This window comes from Triticum dicoccoides, chromosome 4A, assembly GCF_002162155.2.
Source record: "Triticum dicoccoides isolate Atlit2015 ecotype Zavitan chromosome 4A, WEW_v2.0, whole genome shotgun sequence".
NCBI lineage: Eukaryota > Viridiplantae > Streptophyta > Magnoliopsida > Poales > Poaceae > Triticum > Triticum dicoccoides.
Window position 1 is genome coordinate 636,307,563 of NC_041386.1, and position 27,076 is coordinate 636,334,638.

At 43.6% G+C, this 27,076-nt stretch overlaps 1 long non-coding RNA gene and 2 pseudogenes across 4 annotated transcripts; all 3 read right to left on the reverse strand.

Annotated features, from left to right (window-relative positions):
* Positions 1 to 2,232: 2,232 nt before the first annotated feature.
* Positions 2,233 to 11,083, reverse strand: LOC119283925 (annotated as a pseudogene).
* A 2,921-nt stretch (positions 11,084 to 14,004) lies between these two features.
* The window catches only part of LOC119283926, a 105,104-nt pseudogene continuing 92,032 nt past the window's right edge, over positions 14,005 to 27,076 (reverse strand).
* LOC119287584 lies at positions 17,242 to 22,663 on the reverse strand. 4 transcript variants are annotated; one of them, XR_005140890.1, is made up of 8 exons: positions 22,578 to 22,663; positions 22,296 to 22,495; positions 22,183 to 22,222; positions 18,823 to 18,939; positions 18,599 to 18,707; positions 17,968 to 18,053; positions 17,422 to 17,554; positions 17,242 to 17,328 (listed from the first exon to the last, which is right to left on the reverse strand). It is a non-coding gene; the product is annotated as an uncharacterized LOC119287584 (long non-coding RNA). The 4 variants fall into 4 exon arrangements; XR_005140891.1 differs by having other exon boundaries at positions 22,183 to 22,232; XR_005140888.1 differs by lacking the exon at positions 22,183 to 22,222.

A 27,076-nucleotide genomic window follows, 5' to 3' on the forward strand; every position in this document is an offset into this window, starting at 1 on the left:
TAACCGCGGACACGTCTGCAGCACCTCACTCTTCATCACCCCGTCACTGCTGAGGGCTCGAAGCTTGTGCGTCACCTGTAACAGTGCTGGCTAAAGGGAGAGGACAAAGCAGCATAGGCGGCTCGCAGCAACAGTTAACGCCACGAGCCCACGAGCGGTCACAATGACATGATCCAACGATTGGGAAGCGTCTCGAAGGAGGAAGAAAGAGTGGATGAGGTCTCGCCGTGGGGAATGCAAAGGGATAATTGGGAGAAAAAGCAGTGGGCTGATCCGACCACGAAGCAATACCGCCACGCATTTTGATCCGTATGTAGTCAGTATTGAAGTCTCTAAAAAGACTTATATCTAGAAATGGAGGGAGTACGTAGGTGTCATGCATTAAAAAAACAAAATTCCGTGGAAAATTTCCAAACAAGATCTTTAGGCCTCTTTGATTCGCAGGATCCAAAAAACTCAGGAATAGAAAAAACATATGATTGGAATGTCATGATCATCTCAATCCTACAAGAACTTTTGGGTTGTTTGATTGCATCATAGAAAAAACAAAGAATTCTTTTAAAGAGGTTTGAGAGGATGCAAGAAATCCTATAGAGAGTAGTAAAAAAACTTGGTAAAAATTCCTTCAAATCTATGAATCAAAGAACCAACATAAAAAAAGTAAGGATTCTAATCCTCCAAAATTCATATGAAAATCGTTTGAATCAAAGAGCCCTAAACTACCATGCTATCCCACTCGCCGAATTCGCTTGTCGCTTAAGTTGCACTTCCCAAACCTGAAGTACGATGATAACTTGCAGAATGCAATCCTGATATGTCTTTGTTGAAGCTACAATTTCACTGTCTTCCTTTCATTTTTCTTCTGCAGCTAAGACTTTGCAAAATAAATAAATATGATTACGTGTATCAATCAAGGCGGGCCCCCAGGACTGCACATCTGCTCAGGATCTACCGGATGCAGAAGCCCAATCTTCAGACTATCGACTATTTGTACTGAACTGCAGACTTTGTTCACTTCCAAACAACTGCTTGTCAGTTTGAATCAGGCAAAACTTGATTCGTCGGTACATACTGAAACATCAGTGCACCATCTCACACCTATATATCGCCACAATTTTCAACTTTCTGATTGCAGGTAATTAAGAGACTCCCTGCATCATTCAGGCAAGCCAACTATTCCAGCACACACACCCAAATAACGAAGTGAGACTGCACAAGGATATAAGCGACTAAAAAAAACTCCATGCTGCCAACAAGTTTGTAGCGATATCATCAAGTTTGTAGTTTTGGCGGCTGCCCTGGCACCACCCTCAAAATCAGTTCTCAGATGCAGCACGCCACCGATGAAGAGGTCGTCAGCGGCGGCGGCAATGAACGTCCCATGGAATGCCAAATAGATCTCTGCATCCTTCCACCCCCATCAACGTTGAAGGTAACGTTATCCTCCTATTTGCTCACGAATTTTCCTGATGATTTTGTTCTTGCAGCTAACTCATAATCCACACTCAAACATGTTGAGCCCCACGACTCTTTAACGATCCCAAACAAGAGACCAAAGCTGCACAACTTACTCTTCTTATCTCTTCTACAGGTTGTCTAGAAGATCTAGTGCTACGAATACCATATGGCCCAACTCACGACACTCCTTACTCATGAAGACGAAAGCATCACCCTACGGCCGAACCATGGCACCGCCGGTCGCAGGCTTGAAAGAGGGCGGCAAGAGTCTTCAACTCTAGCTAGGTGTTTTTTCTTTTCACTTTTTGTAGAGATTGACCAAAGGCGACAAACACCAAACATCACTAGCTGGCCGAGTTACATCACAGAAGAACAGTCATCCCAAATCACTTTGAGTTGACGAGGATAAAAATATAGCTGAGGGGAGGGCTCTGATCGACATTGTTGACCCGAGGATATCTTGAAAAACTCCCGGTTATGTTCCTTTTTTGCAAAAGAATTAGATGAAAATATTCGGATCATAGGATCAGGTAACCCCGACCTAACACAAGTGGTCGGGAAACCTAGAAGCCCAGATGATGAACACAACATGTTCAGACAGACACCCAGTAATGCCCCCAATTTTGGGGGAAGACATATAAAATAAAATTGAATCGCCCTACCATCCAGGTACAGACATGAAACTAGTCAGTTTCGAACTTTGATTGTAAGAGGCTAAAAAGTGTTTCCAGCAGACACAAAAATAACAAAATCAGACACAAAGTACAGCCAGAATCCTTTGAAGTGACTGATGACGAACACACGAGTACACGACCCAACTCTGCTGAGTGAGAGATCATATCAAGCGTGTAACTGCGGCTGCCGGACCACCGCCAAATCAGCTCTCAGATGCAGGACACCGTCAATGAAGAGGTCTTCATCGGCAATGAACATCGACCATGGAACGCCAAAAAGATCATCGAATTTTACCGACCAATCACCGGTGAAGGTGCCCTTACTCCTGTATTTTCTCTCAAATTTCCCTGACGATCTTGTCCTTGCAGCAAACTCAATATCTACTACTGTCGAAACTGTTGAGACCTTCTGATTATCACTGAATCCCATTAACTTGAGACCAAAGGTGCACAACTTACTCTGCTTGTTCATTGTACAGACTGGGTTGAAAAAAATGCCCCCCTTCCACCTTGCAAGCCGGAAGCTGTGCGACCATACATATCCAGACGGGAAGAGTTGGGAGCACTCCTCGCGCGTTACATCCAGGTAAGCTATAACCTGTGGGCAGGGTCGATCAAAAGCAACCAACTTCACAGGTTTGAACTTGTAAGCTCGTTCAGTAAATTGCCGACAGGTTGTTACGTCTGCTGTAAGAGCACATTCCATCTGTTTTGGGTAAGCTTTTTGCAGAAGTCCCTCAGCGATAAGCTTAGCTACTTGCCCATGGTCAATATCATCATCAGCGTGTGCTAGGATATTCTTTAGTGCTGGACATGTCAAATGACTGAAGCGAACCAGTGGAAGTAAACGACAACTCAAGATCTCACGTCTTTCGTCCAATTCTGGGTATCGTGCCCGCGCCCATGTGAGTATAAAGGTATATATGCAATCTTCCAACGCTACTTGTAGGTCGGTACTTGACAAGATGGTTTCAATCCCAGCAAGAGGGAAGTTCATCAGTTCATGCTGGAACCTGAAAAGAGTTAAATCATGCAATTAGTACACCAAATAGATGATTTGCGACATCAATGTCTACATTTTTCTTAGGGAATGAAATAAAGCATGGCTCTATCAAATTGGGATCACTAACTTATCAAAATCATTGTATTTGTTGGCAAGGAATTCCTTGGCTACGCCTATCACACCCTCGACCTCAGCTGCTAATGAGGCCGAGCAAGGGTGGTCTAGGTAAAGCAGTGCAGATTCTGTGGTCATAGGCAAGCTTCTGAGCAACTTACTGCAATGCCTCATGCAAGAGAGAACCTCAAATTTGTCTGCAGCCATCAAGATGTCGAGCAATAGACTGGGCTCCGTTGTTGTCAACTTTCCGCTGTAGATATATCTTAAAAGCTCCATAAGGGCATTTTCCTCTGTGTTCCAAGTAAATAAAAAAACATCAAGGAAAGAGCTAATAAAGAATTAAACAAAAAAAGACATCCTTTTGTATCCTGCTCCCTCGGATCAAAAATAAGTGTCGTGGTTGAACTAAAACCACGACACTTTTTTTGGATCGAAGTGAGTAAATGATTATAAGTTGAATGTGGCTCTCAGTACTAAGAAAAGCTTCATGGGAGACTAACCTTTTTCTTTATCACAGAAAATATAAGTATCAGAAATTAAAAGAAACATATTACCTCCGTCCCAAATTAGTTGTGTAGATTTGTCTAGATACGAATGTACCTAACACTAAAACGTGTCGTAGCTAGACAAATTTAAGACAAATAATTTGGGATGGAAGTAGAAGTACTTTGTTTACTCTAGATATTCATAAAAATATAGAAAATTATAACAGAACCACAATAAAATTAGAATAAATTGTAAGATGCAGAATTTACACTTTAGTTATCACATTACCTGTATCAGCAATCCTAATTGTTGGGTGCGTCTGATCAGATTCTTTCATGCCATTTGAGAAAAACTGAGAAGCATGAAACTTATTAGAAACTTCAACTGGCTAGAAAAAATGTAGTTCACAGAAGGTTATCAGAACTACCTTCAGAAAGAAAGGACTTCTTGAAGCAAGAATCGCTGAATTGATATGAATGGTTTTTTCTCGTAAAACTGGTGTACCCACCATCATTGAGGAAGAGTCATCACCTGCAAAATACCAAAGATCAAAAAATAAAAATAAAGAACAAATTGGAAAAGTAAAATGTACCGAAATAGAAAGACCAAACATATATTCTTCTACTAAAATACTCGCAACACTATGTTCTTCTATGGGTGAATTTTTTTTGTGATCAATCTTCAGATAAAAGAAAAAATGGTTAAACAACGTGCAAAAATCAAACAACCATTTAGCTGCATCCAGCAAACATAGCATACAATACAAGGTGTCAAGGATATCCTCACTCTCTCGAAACAGGCTTCCACCCTGCTTTATAGAGAAAGTCACACGGCCAAACAATACAAGGTGTCCAGGATATCCTCATACAAGCTGATCAAATGAAAGATGACGACAAAACAAGCCGGACACCGCAAATAAGAACCCATGGGTGCACTACTAGGCACCGCCGAGAAGAAGTGCATCAGAGGCCAGACCACCAAGAGTCACAACCAATGCCGATATCAAACCACGAACACGTGCCACTTGGATGAAACTACCGGACTTCGCTGCAAAAACTCCAGCACGCTGCCGCTGGAGAGGACCCTCTACTCTCTCACTCCAGACCAAGTAGTGTCGACTCTGCCGGACAAGCAACCAAGACTTCAAGTTTGAAACACATTGTCACGTGCAAACAAAACGGGGCAAACGAGACCGCCAACCACTATAATCAAGGTTGGGCCAAGTAGCGCTCCAATTCCACCCGAACAGGCCGCCACGATCGGGGATCACCCACACTCACCGACGATGTCCCTAAGAGGGACAAGACGCACAACGCTTCCGCCGTCGCATCCACTAGAGATGGACAAGGGTTTTCTACCCAGAGGGACACCAGACTTGCAAGCATCGTCATCATTGGTGCCAAGGCACGGAGCTTTTGCTCGGCATCCCCCACACACCTCGCTGAAGGGACCCAAGCTACCATGGCCCCCGACGTGGACCGACCATGACAAATGTGGAATCGACGACAACAACTACGCCAGGATCGGCCGCCACCATGCACCTCACCAATCACATGACAAATAAGCGTCACCAACACCACGGTAACACTGCTCGTCGGAGAGCCAAATGCGCAGCCCGCCACTTAGGGTTGCCGCCCCGGCATCCATGACCTTGAGCCCCCACCCCACACCAAACCTGCAGCCCTCGACCACTGGAGGAAAGGGTGGGAAGGTAGCTCCTTCCCCGAACCTTGAAAACCCCAAAACTTGCGAGCATCATCGAACCCGACTAGATTTGGACGAAGGCGAGCCCAACACAATGGCCACTTGTAGCAACAACCTTCAAGCCCCATATCGAGCCCTGCTATATGTTGTGGTTCGGGCACCAACCGGCCCCACTGATCCTACCCTGGCCCAACTCAACAAGAATGAGCACCTCATTGGTGGCTCCCACCATCGAGCTATGGGGACACGTCCGTAACACTCCTGGCGATATCCCTCGCACCCCAAGGAGACATCCACCTGACGCGAGGGAAGTTGTCGAGACACCCGACAACGGCCCAGGCGGGCATGGCTAGGGTTAGGGTTTAGAACCCCTTGCAGGCCCCGCAGGAGGCGGGGAGAGAGGAGGAAGGAGAAGCCACAACACCACATACCGCCGGGGTCTTTTGCCCGACAGTGTCGAGGGGGCCCAAAGGCGGCGGCGGGGGAGTGCCGTCCATGCCGACCTAGGGGATGAAGCATGGGCCAAAGGAGGTGCTTACGCCTTGTACAATGTTGTGTGCTGGGGATGTTCTTAGAAAAATAAACCAGTTTTTCCTTAAGCACCGGTGCTTATTTGTATAGGGTATGCTAAATTAGGGACCCCTCCTATAAAAATAAGCAATGGCGCTTAAGAAAAACTCGATTTATTTTACTAAGCACCTTGCATTGTACAAGGCCTTATAGCTCACTGAGTACAATAATAATGGATGTAACAGGCTAATTGCCATCTAATGAATTAGTCTAGTCCATACTGCTATATCCAGTAGCACAAACAAGTTCAAGTAGCCAAAACAGAAACAAGGTGTTAACTAAGTTCAAGTGGTTATCTTTGCATTGTTGGAAAGCACCGATCTGCAACCAGTATTTTTGCATGTATGGAGGCAGCCGTATGAAGTTTTTAGCAACAGGATAATGACAACCCTTGTTTCAAACAAGAAAAAAAAGAATGCAGACTAATGTTCAACTAAAATGAAGGTCATGGAACAGTTTCTTCTTCGGTCCAAATACATATGTTACCTCAAAAAAGAGAAAAAAAGAGAATGCAGACTAATGTTGAACTAAAATGAAGAGCACACTTGCTAATAATATGTTATTCCTATTTGTTCTGTTGCTACATTAAGAAATATAACAGTTGGAAGATTTATTCCAGTGACTGCACATTTTTCCTTTTTTAATGATCTGACATGTCAATGCCTCAATGTAATCTCACTCAAAACAAGCTTATTCCAAGATCTCCGAATTTTTCCCACAAATAAATAATTGTTAAAAGCCTACCTAGGCAATTCCTTTGGAAAGGGCTTTGTGACAAACTTGACCAAGAATTATGACATGAAGATTAGAAGTTTGAAATGCACAAAGGACAACAAATATTCCTTCAGGTACTGGTAGCACCTTTCCAAAAATTCTAAGCTGAGTAGTTGTGCCCCTTTGTTGTCCAGTGGTCAATCTCAATTACAAGTGATTGAAGTTTATTTAAAATTTTGGGGCCAATCCGGCGATGGACTGATATTATCTGAACACCACTGCTACATCGAAATAGCTGATGTATTCTAATCTGTTAATAACAGCAACACAGGCACTGTACGCTACGCACCTTTCTCCTCGCCGCGGCGCGCCTGGTCGGCAGTGGATCCTCCGCCGACGTGTCCGCCTAAACCCAGCGCGTGGTCACCGGCGACGATCTCTATATGCAGCTTCCGGTCGGAGAAGTTGACCGAATCGATCGCGAAGTCAAAGCTGGGCAGCACGCCGCCTTGCGAGTAGTCCAGCTCCATCTCCGCTGCCGCCCCCGCCGCCGTCGCTGAATCTTCAACGGCGTCCAAGCCCTCCGCCACGTGTGGGAGAGAGGGACGAAACGCGGGGCGGCGGCGGGCGTAACCTAGCCGCCAAAGCTTCTTCGGGAAGGCGAGGTCAGCGGGACCAGACTTTCCAAACAGGACCCTCAGAAGTAGGAAGTGCAAAATTACGGGCACGCGTTCTGGTTTATAATGCAAAAGACCACATGGACCTAATAAAAATCACAATGCGCTCCTTCTGGGATGCTTCAAAGCCTGATTGTTTGTTAACGAATAAAGTTTTTTTTGGATTTTGTTGATTAATAAATTAGTTTTCCTCTAGAAGAGACAACTTGATTAATTTTTGTTTCTATTTCAAATATGCAACTTTCACCTTCCACAGCTATCAACCCAACTTTGCTGAGCACATCAAGTCTGTAATCCCTTCTGCGCAACCTTCAAGTCAGCTATCAGATGTAGCACACCATCGATGAAGAGGTTATCGTTGGCAATGAGCGTCGACCATGGAACCTCAAAAAGGTCACCACATCCCAGCATCCAACATCGACTGTATGCTCGTCCTCGAACCTGAGCACGAATTTCCCTGACGATCTTGTCCTTGCAGCTAACTCAAAGCCTACTGTCAAACATGTTGGGCCCTTTGGCATCTCCATTGTTTCTATAAAGAGGCCAGAGGTGTATCCATTTGACAGTTTGTTATGAGAAAGAAATCTTTGTCCAGCAAGATGGAACAAGTGTGCCAAATGTTTCCGGTTGGGAAGAGTCGGGAGCATTCCTCATGTGTTAGATCCAAGTAAACAATGACCTGTGGGCAGGGCCGGTCGAATTCAACCACTTTGATTGGTTTAAGCCTGTAAGCTCGCTGTGGAACTTGTGAACGGGTTGTTGTGTCTGCCTCAATAGTGCCTTGCTCATGTGCTGGGTAAGCTTTGTGCAGGAGTACATCAGTAATAAGCTTCTTTTTTTGCTCACTGTGCACACCATCATCACTGCAAGTCATATGACTGAAGCGTACCAGCGGAAGTAAATGAGATCTCCTGGAACCTGTCCATCAATTCATCAGAGAACCTGGAACGAAACAAATCATTCCATGCAGTAGACGCTTCATGCATGATTTTGTGACAAAAATGTCTACACTTTTTTCCTTTTTGAGGAAGATGTCTAATGCTTTCTTGGAAAAGAAAAAAGGTAGCTCCGTCGATCACTCACTTGGCCAAAACCTTGTATTTGCCAGCGAGGAATTCCTTGGCTTCATCCGTCAGATGCCGAATTTCAGCAGCCACTGAACTGGAGCATGGGTAATCTAGGTAGAGCAATGCCAACTCTCTGGTCATAGGCAAGTTTTTGAGTAACTGGTTACAATGCCACATGCAGGCAAGAACCTCCAGTTTATCAGCGGCCATCAAGATGTCGATCAGAAGATTGTGCTCAGTTGTTGATAGCTTTGCAGTGTACATAAATCTCAAAATCTCCATCATGACAGTTCCCTCCGTTCCTAGTAGAATGAAATAATGAGGCATAAGGGTTTATGATAACAGTTCAATAAGAAAGAACTAAATGGAAGATTCTTTGTGCGTAAATTACAACAGTAGACCTCCTTTATTCAGGAAAGCTATCCATGCAGAAGATTAATCGTGGACAAAATACCCATTTGGTAGTTAAAGGCGACGGTGAAAACTGAGAAGAGACTTAACCATTTCATTACGAAAAAGAAAAAGGAAGGGCTGACAGAAACTCGGAGACAGAATCCCTGTAATACCACAAATATTCGATGTTTTATATTAAAAAAATAGTGGGTACAGACTACAGAATAATAATGGTGTCACCATAGAAAACTGGGATAAAAAGGAAAGGATGTTACCTATTTACCCGAATCAGCAATTCAGAGTGTTAGATGCCTCTGATCAGACTCTTTCATGCCATTTGTGAAAAGCTACGGAGAATAAAGCATATTAGGAAACATGAAAACTGACCAAAGAAGAAATGAATCTCAAAAGGTTATGAAAATTACCTTAAGAAAGAATGGAGTATTTGCAACGAAAACCACCAAACTGATGTAAATGGTCTTTACTCGTAAAACTGGCGCGGACACAATGGTCCAAGAAGAGTCAATACTTTTTCTATGTGTTCATCACAGAAAGAATACAAAGATCAGAGAGATATTAAGGGCAAACTGAGGGAAATGGAGTAATAGGCATAAACTAAACCACTAGAGAGATTATGCTGTTGAGATAATAGGAACACTCTGTTCTTCTATGTGTGCATATTCGTTGACTCAACCATCAGAAATTTGGTAAATTGATTAATAAAACATCATGAATATTCAAATTCATTTAGCTGCATCAAGATATCTGAGCATGCTCGCTGCTTCCTGCGTAAAGTAATAGTAAATGTCATCCCAAGGATCCTATTAATATACCGTATAATGGTGTCCAAGTACAAAAGAACAGACAATCAAAGTGTAATATTGTTATATAGTTAGTCAGTATTTTATACCACGCAAACGTCTATTGGCAGAATCAAGTTCAAGCAACAAACAGGAACACAGGTTTAAGTAAGAGTTGGTGGATATCTTGCCATCATTGGCATGTAACTAGTATGTTGCACGTGTGGAGAAACACGCAACCTGCAAGGGTTACCCAGTTGATCATCAGACTGTATCAGTAATAACAGCTATACCTGTATATCACAGGCGTTAATACCACATTAAACTAAACGATGATCAAGCAGGCTAATATCTAGTAACATTAAATGTTTCAATAAATGAGACAGACTATTGCTTGACTTTAAATGATGAACAGGGAACAAGGTTGTGAAGAGCTCTTGAGTAGGAACCCGCCCCTCCACACATTCTCTTCAAATATATATGGCGTATCACAGTTGCTCATAGAATCGATTTTTTTTTTTTACAAAATGAGGGATATAAATCAACTCCCTCATCCTTCCAAATATACATCCATTAAGTGAGTAACATATTTGAAAATAAAGCATTCTTCCTGTTTGTTTCGTCGATACAACTTTTGTTAGGGAAAATAATTTTATAAATAATCTTACGCAAACCAAATCCCAAGAAGTCTAAATTTCCAAGCACATAAAGATTTTCTCTAAAATCTTTTAAGCGGTATAATTCCAGAAAACAAACGCTTTGTGACAGACTTGACTAGGAATCACCCTGAGGGTTACAAGGTAACCAATCCACAAAAAGGACAGCACTGTCAAATTTGATATTGTTTGAACTTTGAACATCATTGCTGCTCCACCTGAATATGAGACTAAGAATATGCTGTGTTCTAGTTGGATGTATGGACGGTTTACAATTTGTTGATTGCCTCATGTGAACAGATTTGGTATTAATCCAGACTGTAGAAAACATCCATATATATAGTCAGACAATTAATTCTTAAATTCACACGACAATAGGTGAGGCTCATATCATATCATCCTAATCGTTAACCCCTAATGAAGGTCAAGCTATGTGAAGTGAAGAAACAGCAGGAATCGCAAATAGCCACAGATCTCCACACGGATCCATAGCCTAATTGCGCTAAACAGCAGAGAATCATACACATGAATCCGTCTAATTCCAAGGGCGTGGGAGGATTGAGGCACTGTACTGTACGGACCTGCTTCCTCCTCGTGGAGCTCCTCGCGGTGGAAGGCCAAGTCGGGGAGGGGTTCTCTGGGGACGCCGTCGCTGGCGACGAGCCGACAACCTCCAGCCGCAGCACCCGGTCGGAAGAGTTCTCTGAATTGAACGCGAACTTGAAGCTGGGCAGCCCGCCCCCGCGCGAGATGTCCAGACCCATCTCCGCCTCCTCCGGCGCCCCCGCAGTGACGGCACCCTCGCCGCCGGCAGAGGAGGTTGGAGGCGCGACACCGTGGCCGTAGCCCTAGCCGATTTCTTCGAGAAGGCGAGGCAGGTTAGGTGGTTCCCTATTTGTGAGAGCCGCCCGGGGTTTTTTTTTTCTCGGCCGAGATTTTCGGAAACCGGTCAAAAACTGGCCCTTCCGTTACCAAACGAAAAATTCAAATATCGCCCGAAATTTTTGAATTTATACGTCTAACATATGTCAAATAGAACCCGTATATTGAGAGTGTTTTTGACACAATATATTATGGGACGGAGGGAGTACAAGATTAGTCGTAGTATGATGGTTCGAGTCCCTTGCCTAGCTCCGGGGTCACAGGGTCGAACCCCAGTTTTGCCAACTTAAGCGTGATTCGAACCCGCGAGCTTCCCTCGTAAAACAGATGGGCTGGCCACTGGAATAGGCGCATCGCTCTGTTATAACACGGGCAGACACTTTATATTGAGTTATACAATTTTAGAATTCTCGTTTGAAAATTTCAGACGAAAAAAGTGTAAAAATTCTGAGATTTTCCGGAAACCGGTTTTCCCGGTCCATACCCAAAAAAATCGGAATCGAGAAAAAAAATCGTGGAGCCGCCAACCTTTTCAATTTTGCAGAATGGGACTTCAGTCTGTTTTTTGGGACTTCAGTCTTTGTTAAACACAAAAACATAGCCAGCCATCTGATTGCGAATTGAACTTAAATTGTTTGGACAAATATATACACAAACTTTTAAATGGATTTCCTCTACGTTCAATTATTGTACTCTTTATGCTCCCCCCTCTGTTCCGGAATATAAGTGTTTGTAAAGATTCCACTATAGACTACATAAGAAGCAAAATGAGTGAATTTACACTTTAAAATGCATCTACATGCATCCGTATGTGGTCCATAATGAAATTAATCTCCACAAAGACTTATATTTAGGAACAGAGGGAGTATTCTAATTTTAAGTTTGATTTAACGCATGTCACTAAAATTAATTACTTTTTAGTTAGTTATCACTCAATCCCAGGGACTTTATCTTTGGAAGTACTTTGCGATAACTTTTGGATTCGAAAAATGTTTAACGCATCCCTAAGTAATTTTTGAAGCTAGAGGAAAAAAAACTAAACCCAAGTGGGGCCATTGCCTTCTCGCAAAAAAGGCCTCGTCCAAGCCTCCATTTTTAGCTAGGCCCAGAAATTTTTCTCAAAGCCCCTAGGAGCAGGGACTCTCCCCCTCATTCCCAAACCCTATCCATAGGTTGTGATGTGCAGAAGTGTTTGATGCGCAACAGCCCCACCCACCGACCTTCCTGCCCTCTTTCTATTATCTTGCACACACACCTCCCTCGGCCACCTCCACATAGCGCCTCTGCAGTCATCTCCAACGTCGCTAGCCGCCTTCATCGCATGCCCTCCATCTTCCCTAGCGTCCACCTGAGTAGCCAATGCGGACCGCGATGAGGATGAACATCAGGTGTCCATGCCCTGCATCTCCAGTTGTCGCTAACATCCTCCATCACGAGCCCTTGTGCTCCAACCCACATCGACCATCCGCAAAGGCACCCAACATCCTCCACCGACAACATGGCCGCGTCACCAACTGACAGCCCTCTGGCGGCAAAGCGCCTGTAGCACTCCACGTACATGGCACTAGGAGTGCATTGACCAACTGTGACAATCAGTGGGCAACAATAGCTCGAAGGGCGGGATGGAGAAAGGAAAAGAGAGAACATGAAAGAGAAAAAGATAAACCATCGATTGGCAGATCAAAGATCCCGTAAGGCATAAAAAATCAGGGTGATAACCGGGGGCTAGCCTTGGAGCTAGGGACATTTTTTGGGCTGAGAAAATGAAGAGTAACCCATGTTGGCCTTTATGGGTAATGTTGGAGATGCTCTAACATGACACCACATACGAGACCTTCTCTTCCCCGCAGTACGTGGCCGATCAATGAGCCAACGTGGCCCCTCCTCCTCCCGAGCGCACGCTTTGGGCCGACCCATGTGTGGGGCCGTGGGGCACCCCTATTTTCCCCTTTTGTCTTTCATTTTTTTTGCTTTTAACGTCTAAAAATGTTAACAAATTCCAAATTCCAAAAATGTTCCGAAATTCAAAAAAGATAACGACATCTAGATCGGCACCAGTGGGGAGAGCGCTACCTTGGGAGCGCGCGGGACATGCTCGGGCGTGTCCTCTGACATCGATCATGCCTCTCTTCGGCCCGGCCGTTCCTGGAGGACAGAGGTTCAGCCTCGCCGCCGCCCGCCAGGAGGATGTACATCTGCTAGCTCAGGATTCACTGATCCGCGTCGGTCTGTCGAATATATAGCAGCCAATGGAAAGTGCAGTTAGCAAGCCAGACTTATCAGTCCACAACTTATCCAAACAATCGTTAGTCTATCACCATTTGAGTTTGAATCAAACACATATTTATTCATCGACACATACAGAAACATCGGTGCACAATAATCCTAGGAAGCAAGTTGCTGGCTTCATCGTCGAAACCGAGCCACCGATGGCGAATCCACTTTACAAAAGCAAAAAATAACACATACACATGTAGGGAAGATGGTTATGGTGAATCCAGAACTAAAATGATGAACTTTCACCCTTTGCAAAGAAATAAATATGTTCAGATAAAATGTGCCAATGCATCACAAGAGTATCCGACTTTCTCATTGCGAGTAAGAGCCTCCTCACATCATTCAGGCAAGCCAAGTTTTCCAGAACAGACACCAAAATAACTAAAATGAGACCGCACAAGCATATGAGCGACTAAAAAGAACTCCATGCTGCCGACATGCCCAGCCAACAACTGAAATCCCATTGAACCGATATCCAAATAATCATTAAGTTTGTAGTTTTGGCTGCCCCAGCACCACCCTGAAATCAGCTCTCAGATGCAGCGCGCCATTGAATCGTTGATGAAGAGGTTGTCATTGGCAACAGTTGAACGACCACCGTCAAATCAGCTCTCAGATGCAGCACACCATCAATGAAGAGGTTGTTATTAGCAATGAACCTTGACCATGGCATCTCAAAGATATTGCCCCATCCAAGTGACGCATCACCATGGAAGGCGAGTTTCTTATTAACCTGGCTAACAAATTTCCCTGAAGGATTTCTCCTTGCGGCCAACTCACAGTCCAATGTGACGCACTTTGAGCACCCCGGCATCCAGTGGAGCTCAACGTAGAGGCCAAAGCTATAAAAGTTACTTTCCTCATCCAGCACACGACCTGCCACAACACGAAATTCCTGCCCTGCAAGAAAGTATGAGTGCGAGAATATCCATCCTGACGGGAAGAGTCTGGAGCACTCCTCACGCTTTAGATCCAAGTAAACTATAACCTGTGGGGAAGGTCGATCAAATGCAACCACTTTTAGAAGTTTTAACTCGTAAGCCCGCTCGGCAAATTGCCAACGGTTTGCCGCATCGGCTGCAAGAGGACTTTGCTGGCATCCTGGGTAAGCTTTGTATAGAAGTACCTCGAAGACACGCTTTGTTAGTTGCTCATGGTTTATGTCATTATCGATGCATGTTAGGACCTCCTGCAGTGTCGCAAAGTCCATATGACTTAAGCACAAAAATGGAAGTAAGCGAGAATTCACATATGCAACTTTCACCTTCCACATGTAGGTCATTACTTGCGAAGATGGCTTCGATACCAGCAATAGGGATGTTCGTCATTTCATCTTTGAACCTGAAATGAGACAGCCATGACTTGAGTAATTAGATATTACTAGTATAACGCCCGTGCGTTGCCACGGGCTTTAAAAGAATTACTTGGTGCATATATAACATAATACATGTCAGATTTCATGTGTAGAAAATTGAACTTTACTTTACTTGCAATGTATATTTAGATAAAAAATGCAATTCAACGACGTAGACTAACTCAGCTGATACACAAAATAAAAGGAAGTTGTTTAAAAATATAGAACAACTTTATCATGCACTCCATTACAAACGATAGATAACACCTGAACGCCTTTTTATGCAGTTTCTATCTAGGATTCTAGATAACACCTGGACGCCTTTTTATGCAGGTGCTATCTATCAAATGATGGGTCGTCTAACGGAGCATTTCCATTGTTATTATCCATTAGTTAAAGACAAAACATGGAGGATTTTGTTCCTTAAAATTAATGTTCCAAGATGCTGCAACCAGAAACTTGATTGCGTTACACAATTGTGTGGAAAACTATTACATATGAAATTAGGCATTTGGAACCATACATGTTACCATTAGGAAATACTGCAGCAAAAGACATACGCAACATAACATCCCAACCCTACAGGATCACTAAGAGTACATACGCAGGGGCAGGATACTCCCAATCACGGTTATAATAAGTTATAAAAAAGATTGTTTCATATTATTGAAAAAAAGTACATAAAATCAGGCGATCGAGCAGCTAAGAAATCTCACTGAAAAATATAAAAACAAAGTATTTTAACTCTTGAATAGATTTAGTGAATCTAGTGCTTGATTTACTGAAGATGCAAGGACATATTCAAGTATTACCAAGGTGCTGGGATCTATGCCGAAAGGAATTTCAACTTCTGACAAGCTGTGACAAAAAGAATGATGGGGAATTAGGGGCACATGGCAAAGGCGCTTGGCTAAATTCAAGAAATCAAACAAATATCACAGGGTGGGGAAATTGATCTGATCTTGTCAGGGAAGATATTTACCTAACCAAACTAATATAATCCATTTTCGAAGAGAATTAGTCAAATCCTAGACTACTTTCGTCAACCAAATCAAGAACTGCATGTTTACAAGAGGACACATACGAAGGGAAGAAGAATATCATACCTTGTAAGGGAAGAGCAATAAATCGACAAGTCACCGGCGGGCTTGGAGGAGGCCCAGAGCACACTGTCTTCTCCACTCATTCGCGAGGCTGCGCCTCACCCTCCCAGAGACAAAACGACCTACATGCTCCCCTTTAATAGTATAGATTAAACTGTTGATTATTCCAGAAAGTAATAACCATAATTAAAAATACAGACAAGGAAAAACAACAAAAATAATTTTATACTCCCTCTGTTCCTAAATATTTATCTTTTTAGAGATTTCAAATGGACTACCACATACGGATGTATATACACATATTTTAGAGTGTAGATTCACTTATTTTGCTCCGTATGTAGTCACTTGTTGAAATCTCTAAAAAGACAAATATTTAGGAACGGAGGGAGTATAATGCATTGCATACCTAGTTGATATGGAGGGGTTGGCAAGAACAGTCTGAGAACTGTGATATTTAGTTTTCACTCACATAAAACCTATAGGCTGACAAATAATAAGCTAATACATCATGTCCAAAATAATTGGCAAAGCATGTTAATTTCAAAAGGGAGCATCGTCAATACAATACGAACATTTGCATTTGTGCTCCATATGCATGACTGGCATGCCACGTCCATCAAACTTTGGTAATTATATTCAACCCTTTTCATATAAAGCACACTGTCATTGTAGGGAATTTATTATTAATGTCAGGTTCCATTGGATGTACTAATCTGACAACACAGTCAAAGAGAATAAGTTTAGAATGGGTAGCCTCTATGAAGTAACAATATAACTTCCAGCACATAGTAGTGGGCTAGTTGGTGAAATAACCGTACCAAACTGCATGGAGAGTAGCCATAATTCATAAGTATTATTAGGCGTGGTCAAAACTCAAGAAGGCCCATCTTTGCATTCCTTTAATCATTTTGAAGGTAATTCGCCGGTACTCAATCAAGTCGCCCTAATAGAAGCCATATATAGAAATGTGTTCTTACAGATATGAGAATAATAACTCATTAGTAGTTGTAGCTCATTCCAAAAGGGAGATTTATTAAAAAAACAGAATAAATGTACTAAGTTTTTGCCCTTCAGATATCTTGACATACAAATCCAGCATGTGTTATGGAACCTTGTAATGGGAGTGGTTTGCCAAGTCTTGAATTCATGAAAGAATCTTACGAAATAGGCTTTCGCCCCGCTATATAGATATAGCAACAACCCAATACAACCAAGAGTCCAATGCTGGGGCAAACAGCACAAGCATGCCCAAAAGAAAAAAAAAGAAAAAAGAGAGAAAATAATGTCGACAACGTCGGATCGACGAAAATGATGATGACCCGCAACCGTTGAGCCCACCGGAGATTTACCACCTCGCTCCTAGCACCTTGAACCTCCGCATGCCAAGCAACACCTTTAAGAAGGAACACGACAACAATGACGCTACTGCCCGGACAAGTCCTAGGGTTTCCCCCGGTACGCGGACGGGCATGGGGAAGGGGAATACCCGATGCCCTTCAGGAAGGAACGGTGGCGCCCACGGGCGTCACCGCGTCGGTGCGGACATTTGGGGCCAAACAGGTTGCTTGACGGAAAGATTGAACAACATTATTTAACCTTCTTATTATCATTTCACTTATCTACATGTTCACAGGAAGAAGAAAATTAAGCTTAGCCAGTATAGCAAGTAGCACACTGCCGATATGAAATGTCGCTAAAGAGTAACTCATGTAGCTTAGCCAGTATAGCAAGTAGCACACTGCAGTTTACAAGAATCTTCCTATTTCTCATGGATTAAATAGACCAATTATTTTCAGTAATTCCGCAAACAGACACCTAACATTATGCCCTGCTTGCTAATTCTGAAGGATGCAATGTTAATGCATCAACAGTAAGTAGTATCCAGGCTTCTTGCAAATCTCAAATGAGTGTTTTCAGTGTGGAAGATTACGTTGATGTAGGCAGTTATGGAAGCCAGCAAACATTTAGTTATATTTATGATGCTTGCTAATGTGGCTTCAGAAATAAAAAATCATGACAAGCGTTGCCTAACCTCTGAATTAGCTCACCAATTGCTTCTTGTAAACTGCATCAGAAGCCTTCACAATGTCCTGGATAAGGATACACAAACCCCACAGTCTTTCCTTGATAAAATGAAATGAAAAGGTAAGAGTTGTGGGTAAGGTTAGTTCAGGGAGGGATGGAACGACGAAACGAACGAAACGATAATTAAATAGAACATGATCAAATGCCCGTCTTTCATTAGACTCACTCTGGTTTCAAGCGGTGCACATCATAGTTACTTCATGGTTCTAATCTAAAATGCAGCCCTAATTCATTGTCAAATGGCAGACCGAATACAAAATTTTACAAATATAATTTTACATACAAAAATAAAATCACAACAAAGGGTCATTTTTTTGTTAGTTGGAACAGAGGGCCAGTTCAGGGTCAAACATTCCAAATACTACACTAAGAAACCTAGCGTGGCCTTCTAGTTTATAAAAGGATAGGAAATGAATGCTCAAATAGACTTCTACACTGATAATTTAATTTGTGAATGACAAAAAAATTACGGATTGATATTTTAATTTGGAAAGGACAAAAAATGATATACCATTTTTCAGTGTTGAACACAACTGAATGGAAAACAATCCACCAATTCCTTGCCACGGCTAACATACCTATAGTATACTTTCCACCCCTATTTTACCAGGTTCGCCTCCCCATGGTATCCCCCTCCTCGGCAGGTCCTTGCTCCAATATAATGCATGAATGCACCCCATCCAAATCCTACATATGTAAGAAGAACACAGCCCATTGTAGAAGTCCTCAGTGATCCACTCAAGTGGTGAATCAGTCCACCAAACAAACGGAATTAACCGATGAAAGGGGCAAGAGAAATCACCTCTGATAAATGGCAAGTTTGAAAATGAGAATGATGATCAGGGGCGTAATCTTCAACTGCAACGATTACCTGAGATCCTCAACAATAATTTAGTACGTAACCAAGCTCATTTGGATCCTGCAAGGGACATCGAAAAATGTTTGAGCACAAAAAGGGTGTCAAAGAGTGGCAGCCCATAAGGAGCAGAAAGTGATGAAACAACACAATAGCAGAGGAAACGCAGAAATGTACAACTTTTTTATATCACTACTAAACCCGAGATCATCCTAGAAGCGGAGGAACTAAATAATTACAGTAACATAGGCACATCAACGACAAAGGAGCATAGACAAACCCACAGGAACACAAATTAGTTTCTTATAATCAAAGTTTCCATAATGATTTACCAGAGTACATGAACTGACAATCCAACCGAGCAGAACTGGGGAGAAAAAAAAATCAATCTGTAGGTTTAGTAATACAATCTTGATTAATAGACAGATCCATTATGTCAGTCAATGATTTTTTTGCTGGAGTCAAGGATGCGAGACATTTATTATACTAGATGATACCCCGCGGTTGCCGCGGGAATTGGTTGCAAAATATTTAAGTGAGACTTATTTTTTTCCTTTTGTAGGAATATGAACATTGGTAATGAAATGACAAACTGGAATCGAAAATAATATAATTTACTGTACGTAAGTATGTTGTATAGTTTCAAAATATCCATTACATATAAGTATCATAATAGAATGCATGGTGGGTCTATACCCATGCATGCATATGCCAGACTCATTTCAGAAAAACCAAAGTGTATAGTTGGATTATCATAGTATAAACGGTAAGGATGGATTGAGGGAGCATCTCCCATCTGTACAGTTTTGTATAGTATGGTTGCACTTAGTTTTTCTCATGCTGTTATTCCCTGAACGTAGCAGTGTCGGTGGAATTTAAGGCTGGCAATGGACTCCGAATAGAAATATATAATCCATGGAATTACTCTGGTGGATAAGTCAAGTGTCATCCTAAAAGTGACTGAAGTTTTGCAATGATAAACATTAGGTCGATTCAGGAGTCGAGAAAATAAATCTTAACCTGTCAGTCATATGTCATATGTGCGATCCTAATCAAAGGGTGTGAGATCATATTGATATGGGAATATTATAAGAGAATGCCCAGACAGCAATGTATACCTTGATGTTTCATGTTTTCTTTATATAACTGGGCCACTCATGTAAGGTCTCAGTTCCCTTTTCATTAGGAGTCAGTTTGTCTATCTCACTTGGATGCATGGATAAGTTATCATAGTTTAAAAGGTATTGAAGGCTGAATCATTTCTATACGATTTTTAGCACGTACTTACAAATTCAATGAAAAATTGACAGGAACGAAAATTTGTCAGAAACACACACTACATATGCTAACTTTTATGCCATCCATATTTAAGCCGCCCACTTCTTATGTCTTCTCTCGGGCCTGTGACTATATTCTATGATGATATAACCAAAGCGATGTTAAATGCACTACGTATTTGGAAATTAAAATTTCCATCATTCATACCAATTCAAAAGCAGAGAAGGTTGTCGGCCATCAATGTTGTGTGAGATCATAATGATTTGGGTAAAATATAAAAGAATGCCTAGAATGTTTTGTATACCTGTAGGCATAAAGGAGCAAACCATGGTAATTGCTAGAACATCTAGATTACAGAATAGAGATAATCACAAAGTGACTATATTAACCGTAAAATTCTTGAAAGGATCATCTCATCATACAAAGTATAGTGTTAATCTCTGCGGAAGAATGAGGAATGGGGCAAGAAGAAATCTCAGTGCTTACCTCCGTGGGGTAGTAGAAGTAAGGTTTGTCGGATTGCTGATGGTGTGAGGGCTGAGGCTCATCAAGAGATTGAGCTGCATAGAGCCATAAAAAACAGAAAATAAAGATGATGGATCTACATCCTATGTCAAAGAGGAATATAGGGACTATAAGAATCGGAAAGAAACTTGTCATTAATGAACCAATCTTCTTATGCACGATCAGATCTTGATTACGCATGAAGGACACTTCATTGTGCAACACTTCAGTATCTCAAAATTGCAAAGGAAAAAATTCCACAACTTAGCTAGAGTGTGTAGCAGAAACGTCTATAGGAGGAGCGCTACTTCCGATATGGTTTCTGCTAGTTGTGCTGCCTGCTTGGCTGGGATTGGTTGTGTGGCCGCCTTGGCTGGTACAGATGACCGGGGGAGGTAGGCGACGTCGGTATGGACGCACGGAGAGGCTTCAGCTGGCTAGGGCGGGGTAGAGGACTGGTGGAGGAACGACGCCGGATCGACCTTGGCCGGAATAGAAACATAGAAGGAAGGGGAGGACCAGGGCACTGCACCGGTAAGGGGAGGCACGCCCGAGAAAATCCCGGAGTGCCATGGAGGAGAGCCGGACCGACGTTGTGCAGGAGAAGCCACATGTGTATTATCCACCTTGGCTATATACCTGCACATATGCATCAGAGATAACATGCGGGAATTGAATCCCTCCCGTCACCGGAACGCCCGGCCAGGCAGCGCGATCGTTGATGACACTCACTCGCGGCTGGAGGCGTTTGCTTGCCCTCGCGTGTGTGCCGAACGAATATATAAGGGAAAAGATAAGGGCTCGACCGGTTGAGGGTTCAATCGTTTTTTTCTATTTTATTAAAGAGAGAGAGAGAGGAGTCGATGGGTTGCATAGTTTACCACCTGAAGATGAAACGAAAGGGCTCAATTTACACACTGGTAACGGAAGGCACGACCTGACTTCATGCACGGGAAAAAGTTGCTCATGTAGCACTATAGCTGATGATGTGGCTAGACTGCTGAGGTGTAGTAAGATGGATGGTTGCATGTTATTAGTGATGTGGATAGTTTGCATGTTAAGAGAAATAAGATAGTGGGGATGAACTATTTAGGTATTATAGATTTGTTGCTTGTGTTGGGAAGGAAATCAAATCAAACGTTCATTGTTTTTAGTTGTTATTCCTAATAGAGTAGCACATGAAAACTCAAACAAAATAGGAAAGTGTTGTGGCCATTTAATACTGAAACCAACAGGGTACTAAGAAACTGATGGATATAAACTTGTTATTGTCATGCTTGCTGGAGAGAAACAAAAATAGACACACAATTAATAATACGCAGTGCTAAATTAACCCATGAAACTAATACTCAATGTGACTGCACGCTGAGCACTGTCCACCTCATTTTGAGTTTGGTTACCCAACTCTTTCAGGCTGAGTTGCAAAAACTTCAAAATATGTAACTCTTTCAGAGCAGATAAAAGTTGTGTTCAAGGCGAAACTTCCTCCGTCCTCAAAGAACATGTAAGCTAAGTGTTGTCCACCTCATTTTGGGAATTGAGAGAGTTGTGCTCCGTCCTCATCCTTATGATAGCTAAGTGTTGTCAAGGAGTGAGCCTGAAGCATGTAAAAGTTCAGAAAAGTTAGCAATACATACCTGGATTGTTTGTGTTCCTCAAAGAATACGGTGACCCTGTTGACAGTCGTGGTCCGGCTGAGCTTCAGTATGATAGTGTCTGCCCCCGGAGATCCAGACATAATCATCAGTTTATCTAACACAAAAGAGTTCTCGCAGATGCCATCCTTGACGTTGTCGCCCTGTTAACACAGAAGTCTATGTGCCAATGAACCTTCTCCCTGGGTGTAACGAACATCAAATGGTTGTGATTCTTTATGTGCTTAGTTATGAACCAACTATTTATTAGCTGCATGTAGCAACCTGATCAGCGCGGGACACTCGTACATGCATGATCGGCTTTTCTCAGCCTTAGGCTTTCCCTGAAAAAATTCAAAAAAAAGTGATGGCACATCAGCTCACTCCATGATGCCTTTTTCCAAACCAAAACTGCAAAAAAAAAAAAAAGAAACCCACATATAGTATCTCGTACCACAGAACTTAGTGAACAACTGCACTCTATCTTCTGCATATCTAATACCGAATCCAACTTCCCATGACTACAGGTTGTAGAAGTCGTATGCCTCGCCCAACAAATCGAAACTTGTTCCTATTTCTGGTTTAATCATACTATTCGTCGGTTCCTCGGCAAACTTCCTTATCGATTGCTCCAGTGTGCTCATCCGTGAAGCGCACAGAGTTCTGTCCGGTAGTGTGTTGCAGATAGTAGTGTTTTCTCAGGAAATTATGAACTGGTTTGTCAAAACATTTAATCCACGGACTCCTGATATGCAGCCTGGTTCGCAACGTTTCTCTTATCTGAAATTCTAAACACCTTACGACATCTAACTACCCGAAACACGCCGAAACCAAATTCCTGCTCCCATGATTTCAAATTAACTAAATATATTGTTTGGCGAATCACCATCAAGAGTCCTTGAACTTAAATAGCTGTCTATAAATGCGCTCAAATTAAATATACAATCAGACCACGGGGACGAGACGGCTCACCTTTTCGTCCATCCAGGTGCCTCCCGATTAACCTCAGGGCACAGCCAGATTCACCAATTGAATCCTCCGTGCCAAGAGCGCCAGCCTCCCCCTGGGTGGCAGCCTTAGCGGCACCGGATCGGAGTGCTTAAGGTCATCGGCGAACTCTTGCCGAAGTGGGAACCTGCGGGCGCCGGATTTCAAGGAAAGGTTTGTAAAAATCAATAGAGGGGTGGCGGACAAAAAGAGCTTACCTGACCACCAGATCGAGCACGAACTCCAGGCCGTTCTCCTCCATCCCATAGATTCAAATAGCCCGCGAAATAGCCGCAATAGCTGCGCTATAGCTGCCCGGGAGCCTCGCCGCTAAGCTATGGCTGTTGCCGCGAAAACATCGACATAACCCTCTAAATGGCAGAAAAATCAGCAAAAACCTCTAGAAATCATCTCTCCACCAGAAAATTTTCTGCTATTTGCCGCTATTGCCCGCTATGGCGGCCGCTATAGCTGTTGGGAGAGGCCGCCGCGAAATTGTTTCTCCCGCAATTTTAATCTATGCTCCATCCTTAAGCACTGGAGCGGAGGTGGAGGCGACCAGAGCCGGCGGCGGCGCGGCGCCGAGGTTGGTGCGACGGCGAGCTTGGGCGGTGAGGCGGCGGGGCAGAAGCTGCCTGCAGGAGACGGCGGCGGGGACCTCGAGGCCGAGCTCAGGCCATGGCTTCCCTGGCTCCAGAGGCCGTGGCGGCGCCAGACGCAGCAGCGGGGCGAGGAGGAGGCCGGCCGTCGGGGAGGCAGGAGCTCCTCGTCCCCTCGATACAGATCGGGGTCGAGGAGGGAGCAACAGGGGCGCGAGGGAGCGGGCGACCCGCGGGCGGCGGTCGGGGCGTAGGTCTTTCTTCGTAGGTTAACGTCGTAGATTTTTTAGGACGATTTTCTGTCGATGAACCATAGCGTTTCACAACGGGCCTCGTGGTAGTATACCCTTTTTTTGTCGGTTTTGAGGGCGGAAGGGGAGAATCGCTGGGTTGCGGGAGGTGGGATCTAGGATGAAAATTAACCGTCTTTGGTGGGACGAAAATTGACCGGCGAAGACTACCAACTGCTCAATTAAGAGTAGAGATGGCTCCTGGAGTGGTTCCAACAAGCAGAAGAGGAGGAAAGGTCGATAATGGTCCAGTCGGTCTATGCGCTGTGGCTAGCTCGCAATGAAGCCCGGGATGGAAAACGGATCGAAGAACCACATGAAATAATGGAGCGGGTGGTGCGGTTGACTGAAGAATGGCGAAACATCCATCATAAACCCTCGCCGGTCCGGGAACCGGGTGCGAGAAGAAAATGGGAGGCGCCGGAGGAGGGATGGATCAAAGCCAATGCTGACGGAGCATTCTCCAAGGACAGAGGCAAGGGTGGTGCGGGGGTAGTGCTCAGAGATCATCATGGTGGCTTTCGGGCTGCTGCTTGCTCTTTCGTCGACCGGGCCCCCAGTGCCGAGATGGTGGAGGTGGAAGCCTGTAAACGTGCTATTCAGCTGGCTAGTGAGGCTAACGTGCAGAATCTTCATGTCGAGCTGGATTGCCTGGGAGTCGTCGCGGCGATCAATAAATCTAAACAAGACCTCTCCATCTTGGGGCCGAGTGTTGAAGAGATTAAGCAGATGCTTAACCAGTTTCTGCAGGTGAAGGTTACATGGACAAAGCGAGAAGCAAATGGTGCCGCGGATAAATTAGTCAAAATAGAATTAGGTGATGAAGTTTGTAATGTTTGGTGGGTTGGTCCATCGGAGTCTATTATCTAGGTTCTCTCTGATGAGATCCCCAGCTACGTTTAATTAATAAAGCGGCATTGATCCTAAAAAAAAGAGATGGCTTGACAACAATGTCCGCATTTTTCTCAATAAATAAAATAAAATAAAATGTGGACCCATCCAGTTGAGATGACTCACTTAGCCAAATCATTGTATTTGTTGGCAAGGAATTCCTTGGCTGTATCTGTTAAAGGCCTAACTTCATCGGCCTTTAAAATGGAGCATGGATGGTCTAGGTAGAGCAGTGCAGAATCTGTGGTCATAGGTAAGCTTGAAAGCAACTGACTGCAATGCCTCATGCAAGAAAAAATCTCAAACTTGTCGGCAGCCATCAGGTGTCGAGCAAAAGAGTAGGCTCAGTTGTTGTCAACTTTCCAGTGTACAAATAGCTTAAAAGCTGCATCATCGCATATTCCTCTGATCCAAGTAGAATGAAAAAAGGATTAAGTAAATAGTTTGATGAACGCTGCCGAGATTTGTTAACGAGGTTCGTTGATATAGTTACATCCCGGGGCTTGATTATGGGCGCTCCTTTCCATGACACCATTACAATACCGCACCCGGTCGTCCTGGACACCGGCACATGCCACCGGCTTCCCCTGCGTTCCGGTGCTATTATGTTGGCATAGGTTATATCGTGTGTCTATCCCCGCTATATATGAAAGGCCTAGGATATAAGTGTCCTACTTGGACAAGACTACATATCCTATGTAAAGACAATACAACTACAAGTCCAACTGTAACCTACCTTGTACACAATATTCAACATAACTCTAACAAACTTCACCTTGGCGAATATTCTTCACCACCTTGAATTCGTCAATGCATCAAACTTCCATGTACATTGGACTTGAGTTTATCCTATGAGTATCGCTGCTACTCCAAAGACTCAATATGACTCCACCTGCAACTTGTAGTCCCTTCTTTTCTTAATCATTGTCATCACTCGAGCAAAATTAAGTTCCTCTTTACTCTAGTGTATGCTCCCAACTTCCAGAGCTTTGTTCAACGCATCACACATTGATCACTGACCTGCGTGAAAATGAACAACTCACATATTGGATGTCACACATAAGAGTTACCTGAACTCAACATCACCGCTCCTTTCTTGACCGCCTGTCTGGAACTTGAAAGAATTTCACCATTGCTTGTAGTCATTCCGAGTCAAATTCGCAGTTGTCTAACCACATGTATGACCACCAGAGCCTCCGCTATTACCGCGTCGAGCCTCTGCTGTTCCAGTCGAGTCTCAAGGGTCGCGAACCCACACCACTCAACCCCCATTGCAGAGTACCACCGATCAACACCGACCGATGACGAGTTTCACGCTTCCATCAGACCACTGGGCTCCAGTCCGAACTGCATGTCACTCGCTTTTCCCGCTGAATAGGCTTCGACTCTCTGTGCACTTATGCCGTAACTCCTCAATCAGCACCGAGTGAAGTCCTCCAGACTCCAGCTCCACCTTCAACATGACTCCATGGTAGATGATCAGTCCACCCTCACGCCCCGTCGACTTCAAGCTCTGTGTGTACATCATCTTGAATCAACCCCGCTTCATAGTCTTGTCGAAGCCACACAAGCCCTCGGGGCCTGCGCCACGTGTTTCCACGCCCCAGAAGTCGGTCACATCAGCATCACGCTCCTATGTTGTCGTCGCCGATCCCACCAACGTCTTCTGTACCAACTGACTTGCGTCGATCCGTCAGATTGTTCAGTCCGACCCAGCCGAACTTGTTCGACTGCAACGACACGCTTCAAGGCTCCCAAATCATCTTCCGTGAATTTCTATCCATCACATGATAATTCCATCTTAGCTCACATGATTTCTCGCAACGCCTTCAAGCATCTTTGTTGTGCCCACAATCTTTCAACCGTATCTGCCATAACCCAAGGTTCCAGTTTCGTTGAACTTTTCCACCTCAAACCCGATGCCCGATGGCATCATGATTCTTTGCATGGCTGATCTTGAAAAATAACCGAGCTTCTACACGCAATGCCCAAGTACTTCAAGCACGTATACTAGCAC